The 18,436-nt window shown below is 44.3% G+C and overlaps 1 protein-coding gene, 3 non-coding genes and 1 pseudogene across 5 annotated transcripts in view; 1 reads left to right on the top strand and 4 right to left on the bottom strand.

Moving 5' to 3' along the window:
- Nucleotides 1-18,436, top strand: part of TASP1 (taspase 1) — a 663,695-nt gene that overhangs the window by 11,910 nt on the left and 633,349 nt on the right. The window lies entirely within an intron of this gene.
- On the bottom strand, nucleotides 902-1,017 carry LOC149451284 (U2 spliceosomal RNA; annotated as a pseudogene).
- On the bottom strand, nucleotides 7,019-7,125 carry LOC149451285 (U6 spliceosomal RNA). The gene has a single exon (XR_016315106.1). It is a non-coding gene; the product is annotated as a U6 spliceosomal RNA (small nuclear RNA).
- LOC149451286 (U6 spliceosomal RNA) lies at nucleotides 10,143-10,249 on the bottom strand. The gene has a single exon (XR_016315107.1). It is a non-coding gene; the product is annotated as a U6 spliceosomal RNA (small nuclear RNA).
- Nucleotides 16,858-16,969, bottom strand: LOC149451287 (U6 spliceosomal RNA). The gene has a single exon (XR_016315081.1). It is a non-coding gene; the product is annotated as a U6 spliceosomal RNA (small nuclear RNA).

Raw genomic sequence — 18,436 nt, forward strand, 5'->3', positions numbered from 1 at the left:
ACCTCAGAGCACATGGAAATGTTCTTTATGATATCAAATAGACAGAAGGATTCTTCACTTTTTTTTTTTTTTTATAAGTCCGCAAACGTGCAAACTACAACGAAAAACCCGTAAGTGATCACAAAAAAAGTGCAAGTGCGAACACCACACGAAAAAGTGCACTTAGGGGTGTGTTTGTCCTACCCCCGAAAGGGTTGGACCGTTCGCCTGATCCCCCGGGGCACGAAGCTCCTGACAGGGACAAGGTTCCCATTTGGTCCTCCTGGCCAAAAGGCCTGGTGGACCACCGTTCCTTATGCCCAGCCGAAGCCGGACATCCAGTACTAGGCAAGGGGGTTCTCCCGAAGAGAAAACCCCCTAGGGATCAGGGGAGGAAGGAACCGTATGGCCACACATCCTCCCCCTAGACTTCAGGTAAGGCCCGAGGACCCACACCCTCCATCCGTGAAAAACACACACATAAGAACAGAAAAAGTGACAAAACGTGGGAGTGGTAAATAAATAGAAAATAAAAAAAGTGGTACCGTGCCTAATAGTGCACAGACCAGGCCCTGAGGCCTGTAGCAAAAATTGCCCCGGACTTAGCCAAAAGACCTGGTCCTTAGGGCGCTGTGCAAAAAGAAGTGAAAAACAGTGACCATGTGTCATCTTCACACCGTGGGGTCCCACACCCAAGTGTTACTAGTGACACCCCTGAGGCGACTACTCAGGGGGCACTGAGTTTGCGGACTTTTTGCGTCCCCAGCCCCAGGCCAGACCAAGGTAGATCCGTCCAAATCAGGAGGTACTGGGTCTTTCCAGTCTTCTCAGAGGAATTACTCCCGGGGCCCAAGCTTATACTCGTGGCGCTCCCCGGTTTCTGTCCCTCCGGTACTAGCCTTCCGGACCCCCATCATACCAGTGAGGGTACTATACAACAACCATCCCCGCAAAGCTAGAATGGTCGGGAGCACCCCCACTGGACACTGATAAGAACAGATACTACACTTGATCTTAGCCAAAAGGCCGAGAAGCGATTTGATCTCTGCCTATGTACATCTCCAGCCAAACCCTGATTCATGACATTCTCTATGCCAGCAGAGGCATTTCTGATCACTCCCCATTATATGCTAGACCCCAGACCAATTTACAGAGAGTGCCATGGAAACTCAATGCATTCTGGATGCATATTTTCCATCCCCATGATTCTATAGCAGCTCAGATAACCGTCAGAAGGATTCTTCACTTCACTAATCTACAGCCATGTGATAGTAATCAAACAGCTTTGAGCATTCAATAGTTTGTCAAACCAGAGCCAGGGATTGATCCCTTTGAGGGTGATAGAGGTCACACATTCCTATCCTTAAAAGGGAACAAAGGACACTCCCATGGTGCAGTATGTACTAATATAAAAATTTATTAAGAAGCAGTAATGCACTCGCAAAATGAATAAAATGCCATCACTTGTCAGCTGAACTTATTGTTCATGTCTGCCCAGAGCCAAGTACATTACGCATTACATCACGCCCACGTGACTTCATCCCTCTGATGAAGTCTTGTGGGCGTGATGTAATGCGTAAGGGGCTTGGCTCTGGGCAGACATGAATATTGAGTTCAGCTGACAAGTGAAGCCTGCATCTGATGATTTTTTGGTATTTTATTCATTTACTACGTGCGAGTTTTGCTTTCTGAGGTTTTCGCAACAATCTGCCAGTGATAGGGTTACCCGGACATAGATGTGTTGGCATCCAGGTTCAACAACAAGGTCGACCATTTTGTGTCCAGGGTAAGGGACCCTTGTGCGGCAGGGGTAGATGCCTTAGTGATTCCTTGTAACCAGTTTTCTCTGAATAATGCTTTTCCTCCAATTCAGCTACTGCCACGTCTCTTACACAGGATTTGGGTGGAATCAGTTCCGGTGATACTGATTGCCTTGGCCTGGCCCAGGAGGGCCTGGTACACAGACATAGTAAAACTGGCAGTGTACGGTCAATGGTCTCTGCCACACCGGCCAGACCTTTTGGCTGACGGACCTATATTGCACCCAGCTTTACGATCGCTAAATTTGACTGCATGGCTATTGAGTCCCAGATCCTGAAAGATGGGGGTATCGGATTCTGTTGAGCTAGAAAGGTAGATTCCATGAACATTTATTCCAGAACTTGGAAGGCTTACGTTTTCTGGTATGAGGTTTGGAAATGGCACTCACGAACCTATGTGATTGGTAGAATTCTGTTGTTTCTTCAATCAAGGTTGGAGAAGAAATTGACTGTTAATGCCATTAAGGGACAGGTTTTAGCATTAGCTGTTTTTTTTCCAGAGGCCCATTGTGTCTCACTCTTTGGTTCACATTTTTTTGCAAGAGTGATGTGTATTGCTCCTCCTGTCAGGTTACCTTTATTTCCCTGGGACCTGAACTTCGTTTTGGAGGTTTTGCAGAAACCACCATTTGAACCTATTATTGAAATTCCACTGGTCCTGTTGACTCGAAAGGTTTTGTTTCTAGTGGCAGTCACTTCTGCAAGAAGGGTGCTGCAGCTGCTAGCTCTATCTTGCAGAGAACCATTTCTGGTTTTGCATCAAGATAAGGTTGTGTGACCTCAACCGACTTTTTCTGTCAAAGATGGTTTTTAGTTTTCATCTCAATCAGGACATCATTCTGCCTTCATCCTTTTCTAGACCTCAGTCAACAAGAGAGATCTCTGCATACCTTGAATGTGGTACGCCCTGTAAGGGTATTCTTGAAAGTGACTCCACAGGTCAGGAGGTCAGATGCTCAGTTTGTGTGACCTAAAGGGACTAAGAACAGATAGGCGGCATCCAAGGCGACTATTTCAGATTGGATATGCCATTTGATCATTCAAGCCTATGGTTTGAAGGGTAAGGTCCCACCCTTTTGGGTAAAGGCACACTCTACAAGGAGTGTGGGAGCATCTTAAGTGATCTGTCATCAGGTGTCAGTGGCTCAGGTTTGCAAGGCCGCTACATGGTCTTTGGTTCACACATTCACAAGGTTCTACCAGGTGGATGTCAGAGCCGCAGAGGATTCTAGAATGTTTTACGGATGGCTGAGTAGACCCTAAGGGATTATGGACCGTGGCTATAATGGTGTCACCCTCCCCTCAAATTTCTTTATTGCTTTAGGACATCCCACATGGACAGGACATCATGATGCGAGTTACTGCTCGACAATCGCGTCAAAACCGCACCATGTTTTAGGTTCCATCATAAATAATGGCACCTGAACCTGCACCTCCCCTGCTCTGTGTCCCATGATCTACGATAAAGACAACTGGATTTTTTCTACATACCTGTAAAATCCATTTCTTGGAGTACATTACGATACACAGAGATCCCACCCCTCTTTCTGCAATTTCATTACAAAAAATGAAGTACTTCCTTTGTAGGGTAGGAGGGGTTATATAGGTCGGCCAGTGTACATTCACCTATAGGTGGCATATAACCCACATAGTCATGAACAGGGGCGGACTGACCATTTGGAAACTCGGGCACTGCCCGAGGGCCCGGGGTCAGTAGGGGGCCCCATGAGATGCCCCTGGTACCTTTTTCATAGGCTTTTTTGAGTTTGGGCAAGGACACATGGGCCCCATGATCCCCTATTGCCCGGGGGCCCCGTGAGTTGTCAGTACACCCCTGGTCATGAATAGTCTGCTGTATGTCCCTTGATGTACTCCAAGAAATGGATTTTACAGGTAAGTATGTAGAAAAAAATCTAGTTTTTATTCACAATAGAAAACATAATAAATGTTTAAACTGAGAAAATGTACCATTTTAAGAAGAAAAAAAAAAGGTAATTTTGAAATTAATGGCAGCAACATGTCTGGGGAAAAAAAGTTTGAATAGGGACATTTTTACTACGTTGTAGCACTCCCTCTATGTTTCACAACACTCTGTAAACATCTGGGAACTGAGAAGACCAGTTGCTGAAGTTTTAGGAGAGGAATATTGTCCCATTATTGCTTTATAGGACTCTAACTGCTCAACAGTCCTGGGTCTTCTTTGTTGTATTGTTCGCTTCAAAGATACACCAAATATTTTCAGTTGGTGTAAGGTCTGGACTGCAAGCAGGCCAGTTGGGCACCTGGACTCTTCTACTATGAAGCCATGCTGTTGTCATAGGTACAGTATGTGGTTTAGCATTGTCCTGCTGAAATATGCAAGGCCTTTCCTGAAAAGATGTTGTCTGAATGGGAGTATAGGCTAAAACCAGGATATGCGCTGATCAGCATAAATGAGTACACCTTTTGAAAAGTAAAATTTTAATCAATATCTCAATGAACACAAAGAAAAATATTGACAAAACTTGAGTTTTACAAAACATTTGTTTACAGTAGCTCATTACATGAAAGTAAGGTTACAAAATCTTCAGTTTTACTCAGATTAGTTGATGCAGAATAAATACACCCCACAACAAAAACTACTACATCTAGTATTTTGTATGACCTCCATGATTTGTAAGCACAGCACCAAATCTAGGCATTAAAAGTTTTAAAAATGATGCCTGCACGATCTATACACCTAGGGAAGCCAATTGAAACGAGTGGTCTGTCCTAGAGGTGCGCTATGAGAACGCACACGCTGGCATGCCCCTTACACCCCGGTCACGTCAGGTGCAACTTGGCCTGCGACTTGCAAAACTGTAGGCCAAGTCGCACCCTATTGTCCGCTATTACAGCGGTCCTATGGGTGCAGTTCCGGCTTTGTCGGAGCCGCGCCGACCTCTAAAGTAGTGCACGCAGCAGAGCTTTTGGTGCGATTTGCATAGGCATTGGTGTCAGCAGGTCACCCAATTTTGAAATTGGTTTGGATGTGAGCGGGGGCTCAGGGTGTAAGCGAGCGCTTATGGCATTTGTTCCCTGGTTCCCTTTTTGTTTTCCCGAATGAAGGAGCTCGGGGGAGGGGCGCACTTTTGGCATCCTCACCTTGAGTGCCAGGGGACCTTCCCCAGAGCTGGCCCAGAGGTCGTTGGATGGAAACCATCCTCCGCTAGGCGGCTCTTTTTGATTTTCTCGTATCGATGAACCATTTCCATGCCGGGCACTTTTACCCCCTTCCTGCCCAGGCCATTTTTCAGGTTTCAGCGCTCTCACATTTTCAATGACAATTCGCTCGGTCATACAACATTGTACCCAAACAAACATTTCATCGTTTTCTTCACACAACTAGAGCTTTCTTTTGGTGGTATTTAATCACCGCTGGGGTTTTTATTTTTGGCTAAATTAACCAAAAAAGACCGAAAATTTAAAAACAAAACACGGTTTTCTTTGTTTCTGTTATAAAAGTTCGCAAATCCGTAATGGTTCTTCATAAATTTAGGCCGAGATGTATTCTGCTACATGTCTTTGGTGAAAATAACCCAAATTAGGATGTATTTTTTAGTTTGTAGGAAAGTGATAGAGTTCACAAACTCTGGTATAGGTCTGAATATTGATCAATCCTGAAGTAGTGACAGCCAATCTAATTTCTTGAGGCCCAAGAATGTCAGAACAGTACAGATATTCCCCAAATGACCCCTTTTTGTAAAGTAGACAGTACGACAGATTTCATAAGAGGCGTGGCGAGTTTTTTGAAGTTGTATTTTTTTTGTCCGAATTTTTCAGAAAATGAAAAATATGATTGTCACAATTTTTTTTTTTTTTTTTTACATACTGTCACCAGTGCAGTACAGCGTCATCCTATAACTGGCATAGCGGTGATCAGGGACACTGACTGGTGACAGTATGGGAAAAAAAAAAATATATATATCATTTTTTTTTACTTTTTTTTTTTATTATTGTTCATTTTTTATTACATTTTTTTTCTTTTTCTTCAAGATTTTCTTTTCATATTTCCCTATGACCAAAGTAGTACAATGTTACCACAGTAACATTGTACTACTTTGGGGAAGTGATCAGTTTTTTTTTTTTCTTTTCTTACACAATTTGCTTATAGCAAAGACTTCCTTTGCTATAAGCAAGCATTTACCTGAATGACATCGATTCATTCAGGGGTTTTTTTTTGTGCTCAGCTGTGATCTGGCCACGGCTCATCACATGACATGTGCATGTGATCGCTGTGACGATTCACAGCTAGACACTAGTAGACAATGGATGGCATGCATGAAGCCATCCATGGTGTACAACTGTCATGTGACCTGCTGTGATTGGTCACAGCAGGTCACATGGTACCAGCAACGGGGCCGGTACTCAGATCTGTCATCGGCCGTGTCCGAGGTACATTGGTTTTGTTTTTTTGCTATATTATTTTCAACTCACTTTGATTGATTTATGTATCTCTGTGGTTTTAAAATCGATCTATTCACCTAGGGAAGCCTATTGAAACGAGTGGTCTGTCCTAGACGTGCGCTATGAGAACGCACACGCTGGCATGCCCCTTACACCCCGGTCACGTCAGGTGCAACTTGGCCTGCGACTTGCAAAACTGTAGGCCAAGTCGCACCCTATTGTCCGCTATTAGAGCGGTCGTACGGGTGCGGTTCCGGCTTTGTCGGAGCCGCGCCGACTTCTAAAGTAGTGCACGCAGCAGAGCTTTTGGTGCGATTTGCATAGGCATTGGTGTCAGCAGGTCACCCAATTTTGAAATTGGTTTTGATGTGAGCGGGGGCTCAGGGTGTAAGAGAGCGCTTATGGCATTTGCTGCCTTTTTGTTTTCCCGAATGAAGGGGCTCGGGGGAGGGGCGCACTTTGGCATCCTCACCTTGAGTGCCGGGGGAGCTTTCCCAGAGCTGGCCGTATAGAAAGGCATTGGGAAAGAAAGGGGAGCCAAGAGAAGGAGTGAGAGAATGGAGCGCCCCCATAGACTAACGGGGCAGTGGGATGCCCATAGGCGTGCTGCTCTTCTTCAGAGAAGGTTGGTGGGAGAAGCCGCTAGGGCACGTGCAGCTTTCAGTTGCGCTCTAGCCGTAAGCTGCAGCTTGTAATTTTTATTTTTTAAAATAGTTGATGCTAAGAGTAAAAAAAAAAAAAGAAAGAAAGCAAGAAATCCAAAGCATTGAATTGAAGGAAGGTTGTTTGAGGAAAAAATTTGGGACCGCTTCATGGGTTAGCATGTCAACCTTACGCAGGGGCTTGCTAATTTTCTCTGTATCGTTCCACGATTGTAATCCTGCCCACCCGCCGATGCGGGGGGGCAAAGCAATGGGAGGGCCCGAGGGGTATATAAGCCGTCAAAGAGGTCAGATGATCAGCTTATGGAGAGCGTTGAATGTCAGTGTTCTGCGCTATTTCTGCCAAACTATGTTTATGAATTCTAAGAATGCTTTTTGTATAATCATAATCAATGTGATCAATAATGTCTGTCAGTTGAAAAGTTGATTTTACTGAAGAAAATGAGGAGCACACAGGCTATTGTTAAGCAGGACACCGCATGCAAGTGAGCAGCTCTGCCAGGAGGCATTGTGGGAAGGCAGGCAGGCCACGCCCACCATGCCTTGCTGGGCCCATAAAGCAGAGGTGGTTGGATCCAAACCATCCTCTGCTAGGCGGCTATTTTGGATTTGGATTTCCTGGTAATTATTAAAGAGCCATTTTAGTCCATTGGTTTTGTTTTTTTGCTATATTATTTTCAACTCACTTTGATTGATTGATGTATCTCTGTGGTTTTAAAAATGGTGCCTGCGCCATCTATCCACCTAGGGAAGCCTATTGAAACGAGTGGTCTGTCCTAGAGGTGCGCTACGAGAACGCACACGCTGGCATGCCCCTTACACCCCGGTCACGTCAGGTGCAACTTGGCCTGCGACTTGTAAAACTGTAGGCCAAGTCGCACCCTATTGTCCGCTATTACAGCGGTCCTATGGGTGCGGTTCCGGCTTTGTCGGAGCCGCGCCGACCTCTAAAGTAGTGCACGCAGCAGAGCTTTTGGTGCGGTTTGCATAGGCATTGGTGTCAGCAGGTCGCCCGATTTTGAAATGGTTTTGGGTGTGAGCGGGGGCTCAGGGTGTAAGCGAGCGCTTATGGCATTTGTTCCCTGGTTCCCTTTTTGTTTTCCCGAATGAAGGAGCTCGGGGGAGGGGCGCACTTTTGGCATCCTCACCTTGAGTGCCAGGGGACCTTTCCCAGAGCTGGCCCAGAGGTCGTTGGATGGAAACCATCCTCCGCTAGGCGGCTCTTTTTGATTTTCTCGTATCGATGAACCATTTCCATGCCGGGCACTTTTACCCCCTTCCTGCCCAGGCCATTTTTCAGGTTTCAGCGCTCTCACAATTTCAATGACAATTCGCTCGGTCATACAACATTGTACCCAAACAAACATTTCATCGTTTTCTTCACACAACTAGAGCTTTCTTTTGGTGGTATTTAATCACCGCTGGGGTTTTTATTTTTGGCTAAATTAACCAAAAAAGACCGAAAATTTAAAAACAAAACACGGTTTTCTTTGTTTCTGTTATAAAAGTTCGCAAATCCGTAATGGTTCTTCATAAATTTAGGCCGAGATGTATTCTGCTACATGTCTTTGGTGAAAATAACCCAAATTAGGATGTATTTTTTAGTTTGTAGGAAAGTGATAGAGTTCACAAACTCTGGTATAGGTCTGAATATTGATCAATCCTGAAGTAGTGACAGCCAATCTAATTTCTTGAGGCCCAAGAATGTCAGAACAGTACAGATATTCCCCAAATGACCCCTTTTTGTAAAGTAGACAGTACGACGGATTTCATGAGAGGCATGGCGAGTTTTTTGAAGTTGTATTTTTTTTGTCCGAATTTTTCAGAAAATGAAAAAAATGATTGTCACAATTATTTTTTTTTACATACTGTCACCAGTGCAGTACAGCGTCATCCTATCACTGGCATAGCGGTGATCAGGGACACTGACTGGTGACAGTATGGGGAAAAAAAAAAAAAAATCATTTTTTTTACTTTTTTTTTTATTATTGTTCATTTTTTATTAATTTTTTTTCTTTTTCTTCAAGATTTTCTTTTCATATTTCCCTATGACCAAAGTAGTACAATGTTACCACAGTAACATTGTACTACTTTGGGGAAGTGATCAGTTTTTTTTTTTTCTTTTCTTACACAATTTGCTTATAGCAAAGACTTCCTTTGCTATAAGCAAGCATTTACCTGAATGACATCGATTCATTCAGGGGTTTGTTTTTTTTTTTTTTTTTTTTTTGTGCTCAGCTGTGATCTGGCCACGGCTCATCACATGACATGTGCATGTGATCGCTGTGACGATTCACAGCTAGACACTAGTAGACAATGGATGGCATGCATGAAGCCATCCATGGTGTACAACTGTCATGTGACCTGCTGTGATTGGTCACAGCAGGTCACATGGTACCAGCAACGGGGCCGGTACTCAGATCTGTCATCGGCCGTGTCCGAGGTACATTGGTTTTGTTTTTTTGCTATATTATTTTCAACTCACTTTGATTGATTTATGTATCTCTGTGGTTTTAAAATCGATCTATTCACCTAGGGAAGCCTATTGAAACGAGTGGTCTGTCCTAGACGTGCGCTATGAGAACGCACACGCTGGCATGCCCCTTACACCCCGGTCACGTCAGGTGCAACTTGGCCTGCGACTTGTAAAACTGTAGGCCAAGTCGCACCCTATTGTCCGCTATTAGAGCGGTCGTACGGGTGCGGTTCCGGCTTTGTCGGAGCCGCGCCGACTTCTAAAGTAGTGCACGCAGCAGAGCTTTTGGTGCGATTTGCATAGGCATTGGTGTCAGCAGGTCACCCAATTTTGAAATTGGTTTTGATGTGAGCGGGGGCTCAGGGTGTAAGAGAGCGCTTATGGCATTTGCTGCCTTTTTGTTTTCCCGAATGAAGGGGCTCGGGGGAGGGGCGCACTTTGGCATCCTCACCTTGAGTGCCGGGGGAGCTTTCCCAGAGCTGGCCGTATAGAAAGGCATTGGGAAAGAAAGGGGAGCCAAGAGAAGGAGTGAGAGAATGGAGCGCCCCCATAGACTAACGGGGCAGTGGGATGCCCATAGGCGTGCTGCTCTTCTTCAGAGAAGGTTGGTGGGAGAAGCCGCTAGGGCACGTGCAGCTTTCAGTTGCGCTCTAACCGTAAGCCGCAGCTTGTAATTTTTATTTTTTAAAATAGTTGATGCTAAGAGTAAAAAAAAAAAAAAAAGAAAGAAAGAAAGCAAGAAATCCAAAGCATTGAATTGAAGGAAGGTTGTTTGAGGAAAAAATTTGGGACCGCTTCATGGGTTAGCATGTCAACCTTACGCAGGGGCTTGCTAATTTTCTCTGTATCGTTCCACGATTGTAATCCTGCCCACCCGCCGATGCGGGGGGGCAAAGCAATGGGAGAGCCCGAGGGGTATATAAGCCGTCAAAGAGGTCAGAAGATCAGCTTATGGAGAGCGTTGAATGTCAGTGTTCTGCGCTATTTCTGCCAAACTATGTTTATGAATTCTAAGAATGCTTTTTGTATAATCATAATCAATGTGATCAATAATGTCTGTCAGTTGAAAAGTTGATTTTACTGAAGAAAATGAGGAGCACACAGGCTATTGTTAAGCAGGACACCGCATGCAAGTGAGCAGCTCTGCCAGGAGGCATTGTGGGAAGGCAGGCAGGCCACGCCCACCATGCCTTGCTGGGCCCATAAAGCAGAGGTGGTTGGATCCAAACCATCCTCTGCTAGGCGGCTATTTTGGATTTGGATTTCCTGGTAATTATTAAAGAGCCATTTTAGTCCATTGGTTTTGTTTTTTTGCTATATTATTTTCAACTCACTTTGATTGATTGATGTATCTCTGTGGTTTTAAAAATGGTGCCTGCGCCATCTATCCACCTAGGGAAGCCTATTGAAACGAGTGGTCTGTCCTAGAGGTGCGCTACGAGAACGCACACGCTGGCATGCCCCTTACACCCCGGTCACGTCAGGTGCAACTTGGCCTGCGACTTGCAAAACTGTAGGCCAAGTCGCACCCTATTGTCCGCTATTACAGCGGTCCTATGGGTGCGGTTCCGGCTTTGTCGGAGCCGCGCCGACCTCTAAAGTAGTGCACGCAGCAGAGCTTTTGGTGCGGTTTGCATAGGCATTGGTGTCAGCAGGTCGCCCGATTTTGAAATTGTTTTGGGTGTGAGCGGGGGCTCAGGGTGTAAGCGAGCGCTTATGGCATTTGTTCCCTGGTTCCCTTTTTGTTTTCCCGAATGAAGGAGCTCGGGGGAGGGGCGCACTTTTGGCATCCTCACCTTGAGTGCCAGGGGACCTTTCCCAGAGCTGGCCCAGAGGTCGTTGGATGGAAACCATCCTCCGCTAGGCGGCTCTTTTTGATTTTCTCGTATCGATGAACCATTTCCATGCCGGGCACTTTTACCCCCTTCCTGCCCAGGCCATTTTTCAGGTTTCAGCGCTCTCACAATTTCAATGACAATTCGCTCGGTCATACAACATTGTACCCAAACAAACATTTCATCGTTTTCTTCACACAACTAGAGCTTTCTTTTGGTGGTATTTAATCACCGCTGGGGTTTTTATTTTTGGCTAAATTAACCAAAAAAGACCGAAAATTTAAAAACAAAACACGGTTTTCTTTGTTTCTGTTATAAAAGTTCGCAAATCCGTAATGGTTCTTCATAAATTTAGGCCGAGCTGTATTCTGCTACATGTCTTTGGTGAAAATAACCCAAATTAGGATGTATTTTTTAGTTTGTAGGAAAGTGATAGAGTTCACAAACTCTGGTATAGGTCTGAATATTGATCAATCCTGAAGTAGTGACAGCCAATCTAATTTCTTGAGGCCCAAGAATGTCAGAACAGTACAGATATTCCCCAAATGACCCCTTTTTGTAAAGTAGACAGTACGACGGATTTCATAAGAGGCATGGCGAGTTTTTTGAAGTTGTATTTTTTTTGTCCGAATTTTTCAGAAAATGAAAAAAATGATTGTCACAATTATTTTTTTTTACATACTGTCACCAGTGCAGTACAGCGTCATCCTATCACTGGCATAGCGGTGATCAGGGACACTGACTGGTGACAGTATGGGGAAAAAAAAAAAAAATCATTTTTTTTACTTTTTTTTTTATTATTGTTCATTTTTTATTAATTTTTTTTCTTTTTCTTCAAGATTTTCTTTTCATATTTCCCTATGACCAAAGTAGTACAATGTTACCACAGTAACATTGTACTACTTTGGGGAAGTGATCAGTTTTTTTTTTTCTTTTCTTACACAATTTGCTTATAGCAAAGACTTCCTTTGCTATAAGCAAGCATTTACCTGAATGACATCGATTCATTCAGGGGTTTTTTTTTTTTTTTTTTTTTTTTTTTGTGCTCAGCTGTGATCTGGCCACGGCTCATCACATGACATGTGCATGTGATCGCTGTGACGATTCACAGCTAGACACTAGTAGACAATGGATGGCATGCATGAAGCCATCCATGGTGTACAACTGTCATGTGACCTGCTGTGATTGGTCACAGCAGGTCACATGGTACCAGCAACGGGGCCGGTACTCAGATCTGTCATCGGCCGTGTCCGAGGTACATTGGTTTTGTTTTTTTGCTATATTATTTTCAACTCACTTTGATTGATTTATGTATCTCTGTGGTTTTAAAATCGATCTATTCACCTAGGGAAGCCTATTGAAACGAGTGGTCTGTCCTAGACGTGCGCTACGAGAACGCACACGCTGGCATGCCCCTTACACCCCGGTCACGTCAGGTGCAACTTGGCCTGCGACTTGTAAAACTGTAGGCCAAGTCGCACCCTATTGTCCGCTATTACAGCGGTCCTATGGGTGCGGTTCCGGCTTTGTCGGAGCCGCGCCGACCTCTAAAGTAGTGCACGCAGCAGAGCTTTTGGTGCGGTTTGCATAGGCATTGGTGTCAGCAGGTCGCCCGATTTTGAAATTGTTTTGGGTGTGAGCGGGGGCTCAGGGTGTAAGCGAGCGCTTATGGCATTTGTTCCCTGGTTCCCTTTTTGTTTTCCCGAATGAAGGAGCTCGGGGGAGGGGCGCACTTTTGGCATCCTCACCTTGAGTGCCAGGGGACCTTTCCCAGAGCTGGCCCAGAGGTCGTTGGATGGAAACCATCCTCCGCTAGGCGGCTCTTTTTGATTTTCTCGTATCGATGAACCATTTCCATGCCGGGCACTTTTACCCCCTTCCTGCCCAGGCCATTTTTCAGGTTTCAGCGCTCTCACAATTTCAATGACAATTCGCTCGGTCATACAACATTGTACCCAAACAAACATTTCATCGTTTTCTTCACACAACTAGAGCTTTCTTTTGGTGGTATTTAATCACCGCTGGGGTTTTTATTTTTGGCTAAATTAACCAAAAAAGACCGAAAATTTAAAAACAAAACACGGTTTTCTTTGTTTCTGTTATAAAAGTTCGCAAATCCGTAATGGTTCTTCATAAATTTAGGCCGAGATGTATTCTGCTACATGTCTTTGGTGAAAATAACCCAAATTAGGATGTATTTTTTAGTTTGTAGGAAAGTGATAGAGTTCACAAACTCTGGTATAGGTCTGAATATTGATCAATCCTGAAGTAGTGACAGCCAATCTAATTTCTTGAGGCCCAAGAATGTCAGAACAGTACAGATATTCCCCAAATGACCCCTTTTTGTAAAGTAGACAGTACGACGGATTTCATAAGAGGCATGGCGAGTTTTTTGAAGTTGTATTTTTTTTGTCCGAATTTTTCAGAAAATGAAAAAAATGATTGTCACAATTATTTTTTTTTACATACTGTCACCAGTGCAGTACAGCGTCATCCTATCACTGGCATAGCGGTGATCAGGGACACTGACTGGTGACAGTATGGAAGAAAAAAAAAAAAAAAAAAAAATCATTTTTTTTACTTTTTTTTTATTATTATTCATTTTTTATTACATTTTTTTTCTTTTTCTTCAAGATTTTCTTTTCATATTTCCCTATGACCAAAGTAGTACAATGTTACCACAGTAACATTGTACTACTTTGGGGAAGTGATCAGTTTTTTTTTTTTCTTTTCTTACACAATTTGCTTATAGCAAAGACTTCCTTTGCTATAAGCAAGCATTTACCTGAATGACATCGATTCATTCAGGGGTTTGTTTTTTTTTTGTTTTTTTTTTTTTGTGCTCAGCTGTGATCTGGCCACGGCTCATCACATGACATGTGCATGTGATCGCTGTGACGATTCACAGCTAGACACTAGTAGACAATGGATGGCATGCATGAAGCCATCCATGGTGTACAACTGTCATGTGACCTGCTGTGATTGGTCACAGCAGGTCACATGGTACCAGCAACGGGGCCGGTACTCAGATCTGTCATCGGCCGTGTCCGAGGTACATTGGTTTTGTTTTTTTGCTATATTATTTTCAACTCACTTTGATTGATTTATGTATCTCTGTGGTTTTAAAATCGATCTATTCACCTAGGGAAGCCTATTGAAACGAGTGGTCTGTCCTAGACGTGCGCTACGAGAACGCACACGCTGGCATGCCCCTTACACCCCGGTCACGTCAGGTGCAACTTGGCCTGCGACTTGTAAAACTGTAGGCCAAGTCGCACCCTATTGCCGCTATTACAGCGGTCCTATGGGTGCGGTTCCGGCTTTGTCGGAGCCGCGCCGACCTCTAAAGTAGTGCACGCAGCAGAGCTTTTGGTGCGGTTTGCATAGGCATTGGTGTCAGCAGGTCGCCCGATTTTGAAATGGTTTTGGGTGTGAGCGGGGGCTCAGGGTGTAAGCGAGCGCTTATGGCATTTGTTCCCTGGTTCCCTTTTTGTTTTCCCGAATGAAGGAGCTCGGGGGAGGGGCGCACTTTTGGCATCCTCACCTTGAGTGCCAGGGGACCTTTCCCAGAGCTGGCCCAGAGGTCGTTGGATGGAAACCATCCTCCGCTAGGCGGCTCTTTTTGATTTTCTCGTATCGATGAACCATTTCCATGCCGGGCACTTTTACCCCCTTCCTGCCCAGGCCATTTTTCAGGTTTCAGCGCTCTCACAATTTCAATGACAATTCGCTCGGTCATACAACATTGTACCCAAACAAACATTTCATCGTTTTCTTCACACAACTAGAGCTTTCTTTTGGTGGTATTTAATCACCGCTGGGGTTTTTATTTTTGGCTAAATTAACCAAAAAAGACCGAAAATTTAAAAACAAAACACGGTTTTCTTTGTTTCTGTTATAAAAGTTCGCAAATCCGTAATGGTTCTTCATAAATTTAGGCCGAGATGTATTCTGCTACATGTCTTTGGTGAAAATAACCCAAATTAGGATGTATTTTTTAGTTTGTAGGAAAGTGATAGAGTTCACAAACTCTGGTATAGGTCTGAATATTGATCAATCCTGAAGTAGTGACAGCCAATCTAATTTCTTGAGGCCCAAGAATGTCAGAACAGTACAGATATTCCCCAAATGACCCCTTTTTGTAAAGTAGACAGTACGACGGATTTCATAAGAGGCATGGCGAGTTTTTTGAAGTTGTATTTTTTTTGTCCGAATTTTTCAGAAAATGAAAAAAATGATTGTCACAATTATTTTTTTTTACATACTGTCACCAGTGCAGTACAGCGTCATCCTATCACTGGCATAGCGGTGATCAGGGACACTGACTGGTGACAGTATGGGGGAAAAAAAAAAAAAAAAAAAAATCATTTTTTTTACTTTTTTTTTTATTATTGTTCATTTTTTATTACATTTTTTTTCTTTTTCTTCAAGATTTTCTTTTCATATTTCCCTATGACCAAAGTAGTACAATGTTACCACAGTAACATTGTACTACTTTGGGGAAGTGATCAGTTTTTTTTTTTCTTTTCTTACACAATTTGCTTATAGCAAAGACTTCCTTTGCTATAAGCAAGCATTTACCTGAATGACATCGATTCATTCAGGGGTTTGTTTTTTTTTTGTTTTTTTTTTTTTGTGCTCAGCTGTGATCTGGCCACGGCTCATCACATGACATGTGCATGTGATCGCTGTGACGATTCACAGCTAGACACTAGTAGACAATGGATGGCATGCATGAATCCATCCATGGTGTACAACTGTCATGTGACCTGCTGTGATTGGTCACAGCAGGTCACATGGTACCAGCAACGGGGCCGGTACTCAGATCTGTCATCGGCCGTGTCCGAGGTACATTGGTTTTGTTTTTTTGCTATATTATTTTCAACTCACTTTGATTGATTTATGTATCTCTGTGGTTTTAAAATCGATCTATTCACCTAGGGAAGCCTATTGAAACGAGTGGTCTGTCCTAGACGTGCGCTATGAGAACGCACACGCTGGCATGCCCCTTACACCCCGGTCACGTCAGGTGCAACTTGGCCTGCGACTTGTAAAACTGTAGGCCAAGTCGCACCCTATTGTCCGCTATTAGAGCGGTCGTACGGGTGCGGTTCCGGCTTTGTCGGAGCCGCGCCGACTTCTAAAGTAGTGCACGCAGCAGAGCTTTTGGTGCGATTTGCATAGGCATTGGTGTCAGCAGGTCACCCAATTTTGAAATTGGTTTTGATGTGAGCGGGGGCTCAGGGTGTAAGAGAGCGCTTATGGCATTTGCTGCCTTTTTGTTTTCCCGAATGAAGGGGCTCGGGGGAGGGGCGCACTTTGGCATCCTCACCTTGAGTGCCGGGGGAGCTTTCCCAGAGCTGGCCGTATAGAAAGGCATTGGGAAAGAAAGGGGAGCCAAGAGAAGGAGTGAGAGAATGGAGCGCCCCCATAGACTAACGGGGCAGTGGGATGCCCATAGGCGTGCTGCTCTTCTTCAGAGAAGGTTGGTGGGAGAAGCCGCTAGGGCACGTGCAGCTTTCAGTTGCGCTCTAACCGTAAGCCGCAGCTTGTAATTTTTATTTTTTAAAATAGTTGATGCTAAGAGTAAAAAAAAAAAAAAAGAAAGAAAGAAAGCAAGAAATCCAAAGCATTGAATTGAAGGAAGGTTGTTTGAGGAAAAAATTTGGGACCGCTTCATGGGTTAGCATGTCAACCTTACGCAGGGGCTTGCTAATTTTCTCTGTATCGTTCCACGATTGTAATCCTGCCCACCCGCCGATGCGGGGGGCAAAGCAATGGGAGAGCCCGAGGGGTATATAAGCCGTCAAAGAGGTCAGAAGATCAGCTTATGGAGAGCGTTGAATGTCGGTGTTCTGCGCTATTTCTGCCAAACTATGTTTATGAATTCTAAGAATGCTTTTTGTATAATCATAATCAATGTGATCAATAATGTCTGTCAGTTGAAAAGTTGATTTTACTGAAGAAAATGAGGAGCACACAGGCTATTGTTAAGCAGGACACCGCATGCAAGTGAGCAGCTCTGCCAGGAGGCATTGTGGGAAGGCAGGCAGGCCACGCCCACCATGCCTTGCTGGGCCCATAAAGCAGAGGTGGTTGGATCCAAACCATCCTCTGCTAGGCGGCTATTTTGGATTTGGATTTCCTGGTAATTATTAAAGAGCCATTTTAGTCCATTGGTTTTGTTTTTTTGCTATATTATTTTCAACTCACTTTGATTGATTGATGTATCTCTGTGGTTTTAAAAATGGTGCCTGCGCCATCTATCCACCTAGGGAAGCCTATTGAAACGAGTGGTCTGTCCTAGAGGTGCGCTACGAGAACGCACACGCTGGCATGCCCCTTACACCCCGGTCACGTCAGGTGCAACTTGGCCTGCGACTTGTAAAACTGTAGGCCAAGTCGCACCCTATTGTCCGCTATTACAGCGGTCCTATGGGTGCGGTTCCGGCTTTGTCGGAGCCGCGCCGACCTCTAAAGTAGTGCACGCAGCAGAGCTTTTGGTGCGGTTTGCATAGGCATTGGTGTCAGCAGGTCGCCCGATTTTGAAATGGTTTTGGGTGTGAGCGGGGGCTCAGGGTGTAAGCGAGCGCTTATGGCATTTGTTCCCTGGTTCCCTTTTTGTTTTCCCGAATGAAGGAGCTCGGGGGAGGGGCGCACTTTTGGCATCCTCACCTTGAGTGCCAGGGGACCTTTCCCAGAGCTGGCCCAGAGGTCGTTGGATGGAAACCATCCTCCGCTAGGCGGCTCTTTTTGATTTTCTCGTATCGATGAACCATTTCCATGCCGGGCACTTTTACCCCCTTCCTGCCCAGGCCATTTTTCAGGTTTCAGCGCTCTCACAATTTCAATGACAATTCGCTCGGTCATACAACATTGTACCCAAACAAACATTTCATCGTTTTCTTCACACAACTAGAGCTTTCTTTTGGTGGTATTTAATCACCGCTGGGGTTTTTATTTTTGGCTAAATTAACCAAAAAAGACCGAAAATTTAAAAACAAAACACGGTTTTCTTTGTTTCTGTTATAAAAGTTCGCAAATCCGTAATGGTTCTTCATAAATTTAGGCCGAGATGTATTCTGCTACATGTCTTTGGTGAAAATAACCCAAATTAGGATGTATTTTTTAGTTTGTAGGAAAGTGATAGAGTTCACAAACTCTGGTATAGGTCTGAATATTGATCAATCCTGAAGTAGTGACAGCCAATCTAATTTCTTGAGGCCCAAGAATGTCAGA

The sequence above is a fragment of the Staurois parvus genome, unplaced genomic scaffold, assembly GCF_062004578.1.
Source record: "Staurois parvus isolate SC_StPar_1 unplaced genomic scaffold, SC_StPar_1.0 ptg000543l, whole genome shotgun sequence".
Lineage (NCBI taxonomy): Eukaryota > Metazoa > Chordata > Amphibia > Anura > Ranidae > Staurois > Staurois parvus.